The 12,440-nt window shown below is 36.7% G+C and overlaps 1 protein-coding gene across 8 annotated transcripts in view; it reads right to left on the bottom strand.

Moving 5' to 3' along the window:
- Nucleotides 1-12,440, bottom strand: part of HDAC9 (histone deacetylase 9) — a 927,498-nt gene that overhangs the window by 823,187 nt on the left and 91,871 nt on the right. The window lies entirely within an intron of this gene.

Here is a 12,440-nt window from a genome sequence, read left to right as displayed (position 1 = left end):
AAGTTCAATATAAATCAATGTGTTATGAAAGCAAATATAGAGAAAAATATTATAGGTGAACTTTATATTGCAGGACTTCCTAATGAGTGAAAGGTGGAGTTCAAGATATTAGGAACATTTCTAGATAAGGCATAACAGATTTCCAAAGTAGCATATTGTGTTATAAAGCATGGCGCTACATCTCTTACATCTTTGGCAAACGAAACCCCCTTTTACTTCAGTAAATCTCCCTGTACACCACAAGCAAAGGGAGAGATCAATTTAATTGTATGACTAATTCATTTCCCATAAAGGAGGAAGTAAGTGGCTAGCAAAATACCTGATACAAAGTAGGAGCTCAATAAGGATTTGTTGAACTGAACAGAAACAAATGGTAGAAGCTAATGATTATTTGGTTGAATCTATTGATTAAATGTATTATTGTTCCACCTTTTCACCTGACTTTACCTAAGATAACTGATCTCATCTCTACAGAGAGCTATAAATATTCTGTTCTTTTCCCCTTGGTATTACAAGCACCAACTACCCACCCAACATGGTGCTTAGAGACTCAAAGATTATCTCCCCAGAATCAGCATCTTTAATCCAATTTCTGGTCACAAAAATATAGGAATTTTTAAGCAAAGGTGAAAAATTGTAAAAGATGCATAGGTAATTAAACAGATTCTAACAAGAGAGACCTGATGATAGATAAGCTGCCTCAAGGAGACCCACTCAAATAGAATGGGAATCAGCCTCTTTCAGTTTCCTCATCTGTAAAACGGGAGAAAAAGTCAATCAGTGGCTTTTAAGCTTTTTCAACAGCTACTCATATGAGAAATACATTTCATATTAAATGCAACGCACATATAGAAACGTGCTTATCTATATAAAACTCATGCAGTCTCATAAATTAACACTAAATTGTACAATGTGTGTGCAGTCTGGCATGTTGTATTGTAGCCTATTCTATTCCATTGTTGAATTGCAACCTACTAAATTGGTTTCATGAGCACTGGACTAGATGGTTTCTTTGCAGTTCATTAAAAGAAAACTCGTGATTTTACTTAGAAACAATCTAAAACTACCTGCCACCCCCGCATACTATTTCCTTAATGACATTTCCAAAGCAAATTCCTGAGTGAAATGATATAACCCCTACAACATCTTTACCTTCCCTTCTCCTCACAGTAAATACCCATGATCCTTTCCACTCCACTGTTTGGCCAGTGATTTTCCTAGGGTGCATGACTACTACCAAATCTAGCAACATAAGTGAACACAAGAGGTTTTGCAATAAAAGTTAAACATCTACCCAAGGAACTCCCTTTTATCCATAACAAAGTGAACTTGAATATTTACAAACCATTGAATAGCTAAGCAAAAGTCAGAATGATATTTTGCAGCAGCAGCAAGCCACATCAATCTTAATTTTAATTAAATGAAAGACACTACTAAGAAGTTGCATCATCCCTGCCAAATATAAAGGATTTGCTCCCTGAAATAAAATAAAAAAAATTTAACTTTCTAAAATAGCATTTACTGTCACTTGTAGATTTTCCTAAATCGCCACATTCTACTGTGACAGCCCCCCCCCAACCCCCCGCCCCGGTTCATCCTACCTCATTTCCAGGAATGGACAGGAATCCCTGGTGGAAAATGAGTTGACTTTTGAGTCAAGCAATACTGTACAATCACAACTGAGGTTTTTTTTTTCCAGCACATAGCTGGGGAAAGGCCTTGTTTACGTCTTCTCGTCATAGCTTAAAAAGCACCTATAACGTCTCCTCAAGGGCAGCAATACAATCTTGACAGTCTAACAGTATTTGTGCTTGTCAATGATTTCAAAATGCTTTACTGTAAATCTTTTCTCAGTTTTCAAGTTTACAGGGCAAGGAAGAAATTAATGGATTTGGATATTTTAATCATTATAGTTTACCAAATGTAAAGCTGCAAATTTATAAGTTTTAAAAACATTTCAATTCATAAGTATTAAAGAAATACAAATGTCAAAAAAATTAAATTCATTGTAATCTTGTAATCAAAGAATTCTGTGTAGTTTACAAACTTGGCAAGCCACATTTTTATTTTTAATTTCCGAACTACTAATTCTGGAGGAAAAACAAACACCATTAACTTCCTCTTCAGTCACTAGCTGTCTGTGCCTTGTGTGTTTATCGCTTCCTGCCACAAGGAAATACATTTGAAACAAAGAATGATATTCAAAGAGAGTTCTCTGGGTTTGTCTAAAATCATTCTCTCAGGAATTGAGAAACAGTGTAAAGAAACATGATTAAATTATGATACAGAGTGATAAGACTATGGAGAAAACCTTCACATTTTTGTCTTATTACATTATTTCATCTAGTGCTTACCAGGTATGCAAAGATTATTTAATGAATAAACTGAGTGTAGTCAAGTTAAGTAACTTTTCTTCACCCACACAGCTAATAAATGGCAATATATCTTCCCTTCCTTATGATTTTCTTTTTTTTTTTTTTTTTTTTTTTTTTTTGAGACAGAGTCTGGCTCTGTCGCCCAGGCTGGAATGCAGTGGCCGGATCTCAGCTCACTGCAAGCTCCGCCTCCCGGGTTCACGCCATTCTCCTGCCTCAGCCTCCCGAGTAGCTGGGACTACAGGCGCCCGCCACCTCGCCCGGCTAGTTTTTTGTATTTTTTAGTAGAGACGGGGTTTCACGGGGTTAGCCAGGATGGTCTCGATCTGCTGACCTCATGATCCGCCCGTCTTGGCCTCCCAAAGTGCTGGGATTACAGGCTTGAGCCACCGCGCCCGGCCTGATTTTCTTAATAACATTTTCTTTTGTATAGCTTACTTTATTGTAAGCGCCTATAGTCCCAGCTACTCGGGAGGCTGAGGCAGGAGAATGGCGGAAACCCGGGAGGCGGAGCTTGCAGTGAGCTGAGATCCGGCCACTGCACTCCAGCCTGGGCGACAGAGTGAGACTCCGTCTCAAAAAAAAAAAAAAAAAAAAAATACAGTGTATAAAACATACAACATTAAAGAATGTGTTCATCACTGGTTTGTGTTATCAGTAAGGCTTCCAGTCAACAGTGGGGTATTAATGGTTAAGTTCTCAGGGAATCAAAAAGTTACACATGAATTTTCCACTGGGGGTGGGGATGGTACCCTTAACCCCTGTGTTGTTCAAAAGTCAACTCTAGTTTGATGCCTGTAATTCTAAAAATATTATCACTTAATAATATTTAAGTATTTACTGGTGATAGGGAAGTAGACTTTTGACAGTGGGTGAAATCCATGAGATAAATAATATTCTGCATGTTTTACAAAGGTAGGAGTTTACAGAGGTAAAACATGCATAATATTTAAATATTTAAAAGGAATTTGGGACAAACAAATTTCTGAGAAGAAAAAAATCTGTAAATACATAGTGAGATGATACAAGTGATTTCAAAAACTGAGTAACTTTATTTAATAAGAGTGAAAATTGGGAAAATAAAAGAAAAAGAGAAAAGCACCAATCTTTATTTCAATACACTATTTAACAGCTATTTCAACGATAGTGTAGAAAGTTTTATAGAAACTTTTTCCACTCCAACGTATTTTCTGGCCATTATTTTCCTCTTGCATCATAATCTTACAGTTAACGTCTTTTATCTTGCAATATTGGGGGGTCTTTTTATAAGCCAGGTTATAAGTACAATTTTTTGACTGATAATGGGTTTACCAGGATATAGCCCCATTGTAAGTTGAGAAACATCTGTATAATTTTTGGCGAAGGCAAGTCATCTATGCATGTACATGTGTATCCCTATCCCTATGCATATATATTCAAATACACAAATATATATGCCCATAATCATTTATGTACACATATACACATATTTAATTATATACAATTATATATGTATATCTAGCTATGTATACAAGTCCAAAATTGGACAATTCATGTATGAGTTAAACAAGTTATTTATGGCCAGGCATGGTGGCTCATGCCTGTAATCCCAGCACTTTGGGAGGGTAAGATGGGTGGATCACCTGAGGTCAGGAGTTTGAGACCAACCTAGTCAACATGGTGAAACCCCATCTCTACTAAAAATACAAAAAATAATTTGCCAGGCTGTAATCCCAGCAGGCACCTGTAATCCCAGCTAGTCGGGAGGCTGAGGCAGAAGAATCACTTGAACCCGGGAGGCAGAGGTTGCAGTGAGCTGAGATCGTGCCACTGCACTCCAGCCTGGGCAACAAGAGCAAAACTCTGTCTCAAAAAACACACACACACACACAAAGTTATTTTACAAGTTAAATCTTTTTATGTGTTTCATGTTGTGCTCACATAAAAATATCTCATGGTCTTAAAAATGTAAGAAAACCAATTATTTGGAGGATTCAATTTCATTAATGTGTCTTGGTTTTTTTGGCACTTGGTTTGCACCTCAGTAATGTATGAGAAAGGGTGACTTGGAGGTCTCAGATATGACAAAGTGTCATCATATCAGGTGACGCTGGTTGACTTCCTCAACACACAGTGCTCATGAGAGACCTAGGATGGTCACAGGCATGCACCTGTGTTCTGGGTCTCTGGGAGGAACACCAGTCTTACCATGCCCCACAAGGCTCTGTAAATCCTTGGGGATTCTGGCTCAGTATGGTCAAGTGGGGCCTGGGAACTCACATATTAATAAGCTCCAGGTGATTCTTTTTTTATTTCTTCTAATAAAAAATAAAACAGGATACATGTACAGAACGTGCAGGACTGTTATATAGGTATATATATGCCATGGTGGTTTGCTGCACCTATTGACCCATCCTCTTAAGTTCCCTCCCCTCACCCCCCACCCCTCAACAGGGCCTGGAGTATGTTGTTCCCCTCTCTGTGTGATGTGTTCTCAATGTTCAACTTCTACTTACGAGTGAGAATATGCAGTATTTGGTTTTCTGTTGCTGTGTTAGTTTGCTGAGGATGATGGCTTCCAGCTTCATCCCTGTCCCTGCGAAGGACACAATCTCGTTCCTTTGTATGGATGCATAGTGTATATATTCCATGGTGTGTATGTACCACATTTTCTTTAGCCAGTCTGCCATTGATGGGCATTTGGGTTGGTTCCACGTCTTTGCTATTGTAAATAGTGCTGCAATAAACATATATGTGCATTTGTCTTTATAGCAGAATGATTTATATTCCTTTGGGCATATACCCAGTAATGGGATTGCTGGGTCAAATGGTATTTCTGGTTCCAGATCCTTGAAGAATCGCCATACTGTCTTCCACAATAGTTGAACTAATTTTCACCCCACTAGTAGTGTAAAAGCATTCCTATTTCTCCATAGCCTCGCCAGCATCTATTGTTTCCTGACTTTTTAATAATCGCCTTTTTTTTTTTTTTTTTTTTTTGAGACGGAGTCTCGCTCTGTCGCCCAGGCTGGAGTGCAGTGGCAGGATCTCAGCTCACTGCAAGCTCTGCCTCCCGGGTTTACGCCATTCTCCTGCCTCAGCCTCCCGAGTAGCTGGGACTACAGGTGCCCACCTTCAGGCCTGGCTAGTTTTTTTGTATTTTTTAGTAGAGACGGGGTTTCACCATGTTAGCCAGGCTGGTCTCGATCTCCTGACCTCGTGATCCGCCTGTCTCGGCCTCCCAAAGTGCTGGGATTACAGGCTTGAGCCACCACGCCCGGCCAATAATCACCATTCTAACTGGCATGAGATTGTATCTAATTGTGGTTTTGTTTGCATTTCTCTGATGATCAGTGATGTTGAGATTTTTTCATATGTTCGCTGGTCACATAAATGTCTTCTTTTGAGAATGTCTGTTCATATCCTTTGCCCACTTTTTGATAGGGTTGTCTTTTTCTTGTAAATATACTTAAATTTCCTGTAAATTCTGAATATTAGACCTTTATCAGATGGGTAGATTGCAAAAATTTTCTCCCATTCTGTAGGTTGCCTGTTCACTCTGATGACAGTTTCTTTTGCTGTGCAGAAGCTCTTTAGTTTAAATAGATCACTTTTGTCAATTTTGGCTTCTGTTGCAATTGCTTTTGGTATTTTTGTCATGAAGTCTTTGCTCATGCCTATGTCCTGAATGGTATTGCCTAGGTTTTCTTCTAGGGTTTTTATAGTTTGGGGTTTTACATTTCAGCCCTTAATCCATCTTGAGTTAATTTTTGTATAAGGTGTAAGGAAGGGGTCCAGTTTCAATTTTCTGCATATGGCTAGCCAGTTTTCCCAACACCATTTATTAAACAGGAAATCCTTTCTCCATTGCTTGTTTTTGTCAGGTTTACCAAAGATCAGATGATTGTAGATGTGTGTGCTATTTCTGAGGACTCTGTTCTGCTCCATTGGTCTATATATCTGTTTTGGTATCAGTACCGTGCTGTTTTGGTTACTGTAGCCTTGTAGTATAGTTTGAATTCAAGTAGCATGATGCTTCCAGCTTTGTTATTTTTGCTTAGGATTGTCTTGGCTATACAGGGTCTTCTTTAATTCCATATGAAATTTAAAATAGGTTTTTCTATCTCTGTGAAGAATGTTAATGGTATTTTGATGGGAATACCATTGAATCTACAAATTACTTAAGCCCCAGGTGATTCTTATCAGACAAGCCTGGGAAACATGAATTTTGTGCACAGGAAGAAGCACACTGAAAAGAAGGCTGAAAATATGGTTTGCCCTATACCCTTGACAGTAGGAATGCCTTGTGATTACTGACAATTTCTGTAGGCCATGGCAAGCCATGGAAGATTTTCGAGAAGTGACATAACTAGATTTGTACTTTAGTAAGATTCACTAGGCAACACTGTATGGATTAGGCTGAATGGAGGGGAGAGGGAAAGTAGACAAGTTGTAAGTCTAGTACAAGAGTAGTAGCAAGAAGTAATAAGTGCTAAAGGTTGGCAACAAAAATGGAAGATAAAGTTCATTAACATTGAAACAGATATGATGTGGAGGGGAATAGAGTAAGAGTTTTAAAGATGGTGCCATGGTTTTAACCACAGGTGGCTAAGAAAATATCTGTGATGTTCATAGAAAGAAGAAAGTCAAAGGACTAGACTGAGTGAAGTATGAGTTAATGAAGTAACAAATAAACGGTCACAAGAAAAGCCACTTTTTAGAAAAGAAGATAGAATAGGATTTTAATCCCAGTTCTACTTTTCTCCTTGCTAGGATGTGCCAGACATGCCTCTTGAAGTCTCTGACCCTCAGTATCCTCATTTGTAAGTAATGCCAGTAAAACCTATGTCACAGGATTGCTGTGAAGATTCAATGAGATTATATGTAACACTTTGTCCACATTAGGTACTTAATAGGCAATTTTGTTTTTGCCTGCCTTTATTTTCACTGACTTGTATTTCCAATGACCTAAACCCATTTCAGGGACATGGTAGGTACTCAATGTATATTTACTGAATAATAAGTTACTACTGCTATCATTCTATGAAGACTGAGAAAAGATCATGGAATTTGCCCATTAGGCAGTAACTGGTACACCTGGAAGTTGCTTAAATGCATAGGGATTTTGAACACTTGGGGTAAGTAAAAGTCAGTCCAAGTATACCAGAAGGGCATTCTAGTTCAAGTAGTTTTGTAGAGTAAACATTGTTTTACTTTTATGATGCATGTTAAAAAGATAAAGTCTTCCAATTAGAAAATAAAAATCTGCTTTTGTTAACATTAACAGTTTTCAAAACCTTCTTATGCTTTATTTAGAGTTTTTACAGTACATTATCTTATTTGATCATCTGTCCTTTGAAGTATGGAATTCAATTACCACATCACCATTTCTAGTTTAAAGATGAGAAAACTGAGATTCAGAAAAGTTGAGTGACTTTCAGGGCATGAAGAGCAGAGCCAGGAATTTAATTAAAGTCTTCTGACCACAAATTTGCCTGGCTTCCCACTCCTGACATTCCTCAAGCCAATTCACGTTAATCCAAACAAGCTCTCTTCTGTTTTCCCCCCACCCGAAGTTTTCTCCAAGATTTGGAAGTGAAGAGTGGGGCAGAGTCTTATGGACTTTGGGAACTTTTTAGTGTAATGCTCCTCCTTAAAACCCAACCAGCACCAGAGAGCACCATCCTACCACAAGGCCGGTGCCAGCGGCGGATGCCAACGCCAGCAGTGCACCTGTTCCTTGTTAGCTTCAACAGAAAAATCTGTCATTCAATTGGGAAATATCAAGACTGTCTTTCTGGAAAATGTCCCTGTAAAGAAGGTACAACCAGTCTTAACCAGTCAGCTAAAAAGAAAAATTTGTCTTGACAGAGGGTTAGCACTACCTTGTTACCACTGGCTATGGTGTTGGACTGCCTAAATTCAGATCCTGGCCCAGCTGATAATAAGAAACATAACTTTAGACATGTTAACCCAGCTAGGCAAGTCTCTAAGGCTTGGTTTTCCATCTTCAGAAAAGGATTTTAGAAAATAGTCCTTACTCCATAGTGTTTTCACTCTGATGAAATGAGATATCACATATAAAGAACTTAATACACTTAGAACCTGAAATACAATGAACACTCAATAAATGGTCACTGCAATTCAGCAATATGTGATATCCCAGTTTTACAGAAAAAGCAACACAGGCCCAGAATGATCAAGATACTTGCACAAAGAGACAAAATACCATTTTGCAAGACTAATCATGCTTTCCTTATGGAGAAAAAAACGCCCGAGATAATCACTGCATTTTTTCATTGATTGCAAGTGCCCCATTTATTCCATTGATTTTAAATCATTCATTTGGGAATTAATGTACAGTTTCAACTCATAAATTGGAACAATGTGGAGGTAGTGGAAAACAAGGCCCATAGCTGAGATTTAATAATCTTGAATATAAGAAGATAACTGAGTTTAAATACAAAGGAGAAAAAAAGGGCTTTTTAAAAAGTATAGATTTATGTACTCTTACCTATGCTTGTAACAATATTTAAATGAGATTAATTTGTCCCTTTTCAAAATAGAACAGTTTTCATAACTAATTAGACAATATTTCCTCTTTTAGAAAGGATATGTCATCTCCTAAATGATAAGGATTTTATATTTACTTTATCCTGTCCTTTGTGCTTTCCTGATGCTTGCTTTAATAGCGGTTCTCAACTTTAGTTGCACATTATAATTACCTTGGAGGTTTAATGAATACTCATGCCTAAGCCTCATAAAAGTCAAATTAAGTCAATATCATTGAGGCGGTGGTCCTGGTTCAGATTTTTTGTTTTCATTTTTAGTTCTCCAGGTTATTTTAATGTATAGTCCAAATCGAGAATCAATGGCTTTCCTGATGTCTTTCAAATAACAAATGGCCTTTTTTTGCCGTGATTGCTGTCTGTAAATAAAGTTGTTTTACTTCTAACCATAAAAATCACTTGCTTTGAAAGCCAGTCTTGACCTTTAGTGCAAATTAGTTTGATTTCCCATGATTCTAATCAAACACTTTTGTGATATTGCTATTCTTCTAATGTTCCTAATAAAGTTGGGTGGGAAGAATTACGTAGGCAGACCACATTTTACATAGCAACTCAATTACAGTACTAGAAAAAAAAAAAAAAAAAAAACAGCACATGCAGGATACAGACTAAGGTAAGCTCTGCAGTATTTTTAAGAGATTAGGTATAAATTATAAATCTTAATAAAAACGTGACTGATACAATAGCACAAAAAAAATACAGTACTATAACGTTAAAATATCTGACACAACTATATAGCTGTTATTCAATATCCTACACCTTTCAAATGAATATGCTGGATTCTGATTGTGAAACACCCCTATTTTGAAAATCTGAAATCCAAAATGTTCCAAAATCTGAAACTTTTTGAACACCAACATGATGCCGCATGTGGAAATTCCTCACCTGACCTCAGGTATACAAATTTTGTTTCATTTACAAAATTATTTAAAATATTGAATAAAATTACCTTCAGGCTATTTGCATATGGTAGGTATGAAACATAAATTAATTTCATGTTTAATTGGTGATAGACCATTTTAGCAATTTAGAACAGTCACCACACCAGTACGTGTGTGTGTGTGTATGTATGTATGCGTGTGTGTGTATATATATATATATCTTTTTTCTATTTGAATCATTTTATCTTTTTCATGAGGTTTCATGTGGTATATAGCTTTCAATAATGACTGTTTTAAGGACTCAGGAAGGACTAGGCAGCTGTCCAGGCTCTTCATGAGTCTATGCTTGGTATATCCTCCTGAATATCAATTTTGTTTCTCCAATTCTAGTCCATACCACTGTTTATTAGATGGTTTATCATAGGTAATTTGACTTGGACAATGAAGTTCATTCAAATTACATAATATAAATAATTTCCAAACTGGCTGATTTATCAGCATGAAAATCTGAGAGTGTTTTATTGGCATTCAATTATTTCTTGTTCTGCTTGAGTTAGCACTTTGTAAACTGTTAGTGTCTTCAATAGAGTTCTGGAAACTTTTACCCTTTCCAAATGATATGGTCCTAAAATCATCAGAAACTTTTATGCAAGAGTGATTTTCAGGGTTATTTTATTCCTTTTTATAAACTTCCTTGAAGACACCACACTTATAAGTCCATTTCCTTGTAAACAGCTTTCAGGAAAAATGTATGATAATTAAGCCATTAACTGTGGACAAGACTTAATATGGTCATGGTTAAAGATGAAATTTACAAGAAGGTCTGGTCATTTTTGTAGCCTGTAATAATTTAACATAAGAACCGTAATTATGACTGATAACATATACCACAACATATCAGAATTTAAGGAATCTCATGTAATTTGGGAATATATATTAATAATATATCCATTAAAATGTAACTCAGAGAAAATTTTACATAACTTCTTATATGACAATGATTTCCATGTAAGATAGTATATTAAAAAGCCCGATAATCACTTTTTTGATGCTGCAGTGGTCCTTTGTAGAATCCCAAGGTTAGTTTTAGGTGAAAAAAAATATTTAATTTTGAATTTGAAATTTGATTTAGGGAAGCCAGTCAAATATGTTAAAGGTTTAAAACACTTGACTAAAATAGGATCACAGGTCACTATTAAATAATAGTCATTTATTTAGCCAATGTTAAATTAAGTGTTACATATAAATATTTAATGTAAATAATGAAAATATTATAAAAAGCAAAAATCTTTATTCATCAATAGAGAAGAGATTCGTTTGTCTAAACAAAAGACCGAATAAAGGCATCATGAGAAACAAACAAAAAAAAAAATTAATTTCATGTTTAGACTTGGGTCTCATCCCCAAGAGAGCTCGCTATTTATTTATTTATTTATTTGAGATGGAGTTTCACTCTTGTTGCCCATGCTGAAGTGCAATGGAGTGATCTTGACTCACTGCAACCTCAGCCTCCCAGATTCAAGCAATTCTCCTGCCTCAGTCTCCTGAGTAGCTGGGATTACAGGCATGTGCCGCCACATCCAGCTAATTTTGTATTTTTAGTAGAGATGGGGTTTCTCCATGTTTGTCAGGCGAGTCTCGAATGTCCAACCTCAGGTGATGCGCCTGCCTCAGCCTCCCAAAGTGCTAGGATTATAGGCATAAGCCACTGCGCCTGGCCGATAGCTCATTATTTATATGCAAATATTCCAAAATCCAAATACAAACTCTAAAACACTTCTGGTCCCAAGCATATCAGATAAGGAATACTCAACCTGCAATGACAGGTAACAAAAAAATTTATAATTTATTTATTTTAAAGGCAATAGTTTTATTTTCCTGGATTATTTAATAGTGACTTTTTATGCATACTCATTGTGTGAATGGCAGAGTGAAAAAAGTTTTAGGGCACTCGAAGTGGAGGATAGGAGAAAGACACTCAGCAGCCCAGGACACTTTACCATTTATGTATTGTCACTTTAATATCTTAGTTTACACACTGTTTAAAATGGCCAGGTGTGATGGCCCATGCCAAAGTAATGGCCTCCCAATGTAATTATAACACTTTGGGAGGCCAAAGCAGGAGGATCTCTTGAGGCCAAGATTTTGAGATCAGCCTAGGCAACATAGCAAGACCCCCATCTCTACAGAAAAATTTAAAAATTAAACTAAAAAAAAACTGTTTAAAATGATAAAAATAGTGAACTTTTCTGCCAATCTTCTCATGCTAGGAAAACTTTCCAAAAGCAGCCATCTTCTGTGGGGGAAAAGATGGAATAAGGTGAAAAAAATGGAATCTAAGGAAGGAAGGTCCCCAACAATTTGAAACTAACTCAGGGTCACAAAAACAGGCAGCAAAAGTTGAGGAAATTCTTTAGATTTGTCTCCTTCTAGCCATCGTAATTAGTATGTATGTAGAATCTGAAGCACAGGTAGAAAAACTCAGGATTGAGGGATTGGTTCCTTTGCTTACTTAAATATTCAAGGACTTTTTTTTTTTAAAATGAACCACATGTTAAGTGACTGGCAGCCATAAACAGGTATAAGATACTGCCCTGAAAGCTTCAGTGACATTTAGTCTTGTCCCTCTACTCTCC

The sequence above is a fragment of the Macaca thibetana genome, chromosome 3 (genome assembly GCF_024542745.1).
Source record: "Macaca thibetana thibetana isolate TM-01 chromosome 3, ASM2454274v1, whole genome shotgun sequence".
NCBI lineage: Eukaryota > Metazoa > Chordata > Mammalia > Primates > Cercopithecidae > Macaca > Macaca thibetana.
The sequence above is the reverse complement of the archived record's forward strand: the minus strand, read 5'-3'. Positions and strand labels throughout refer to the sequence as shown.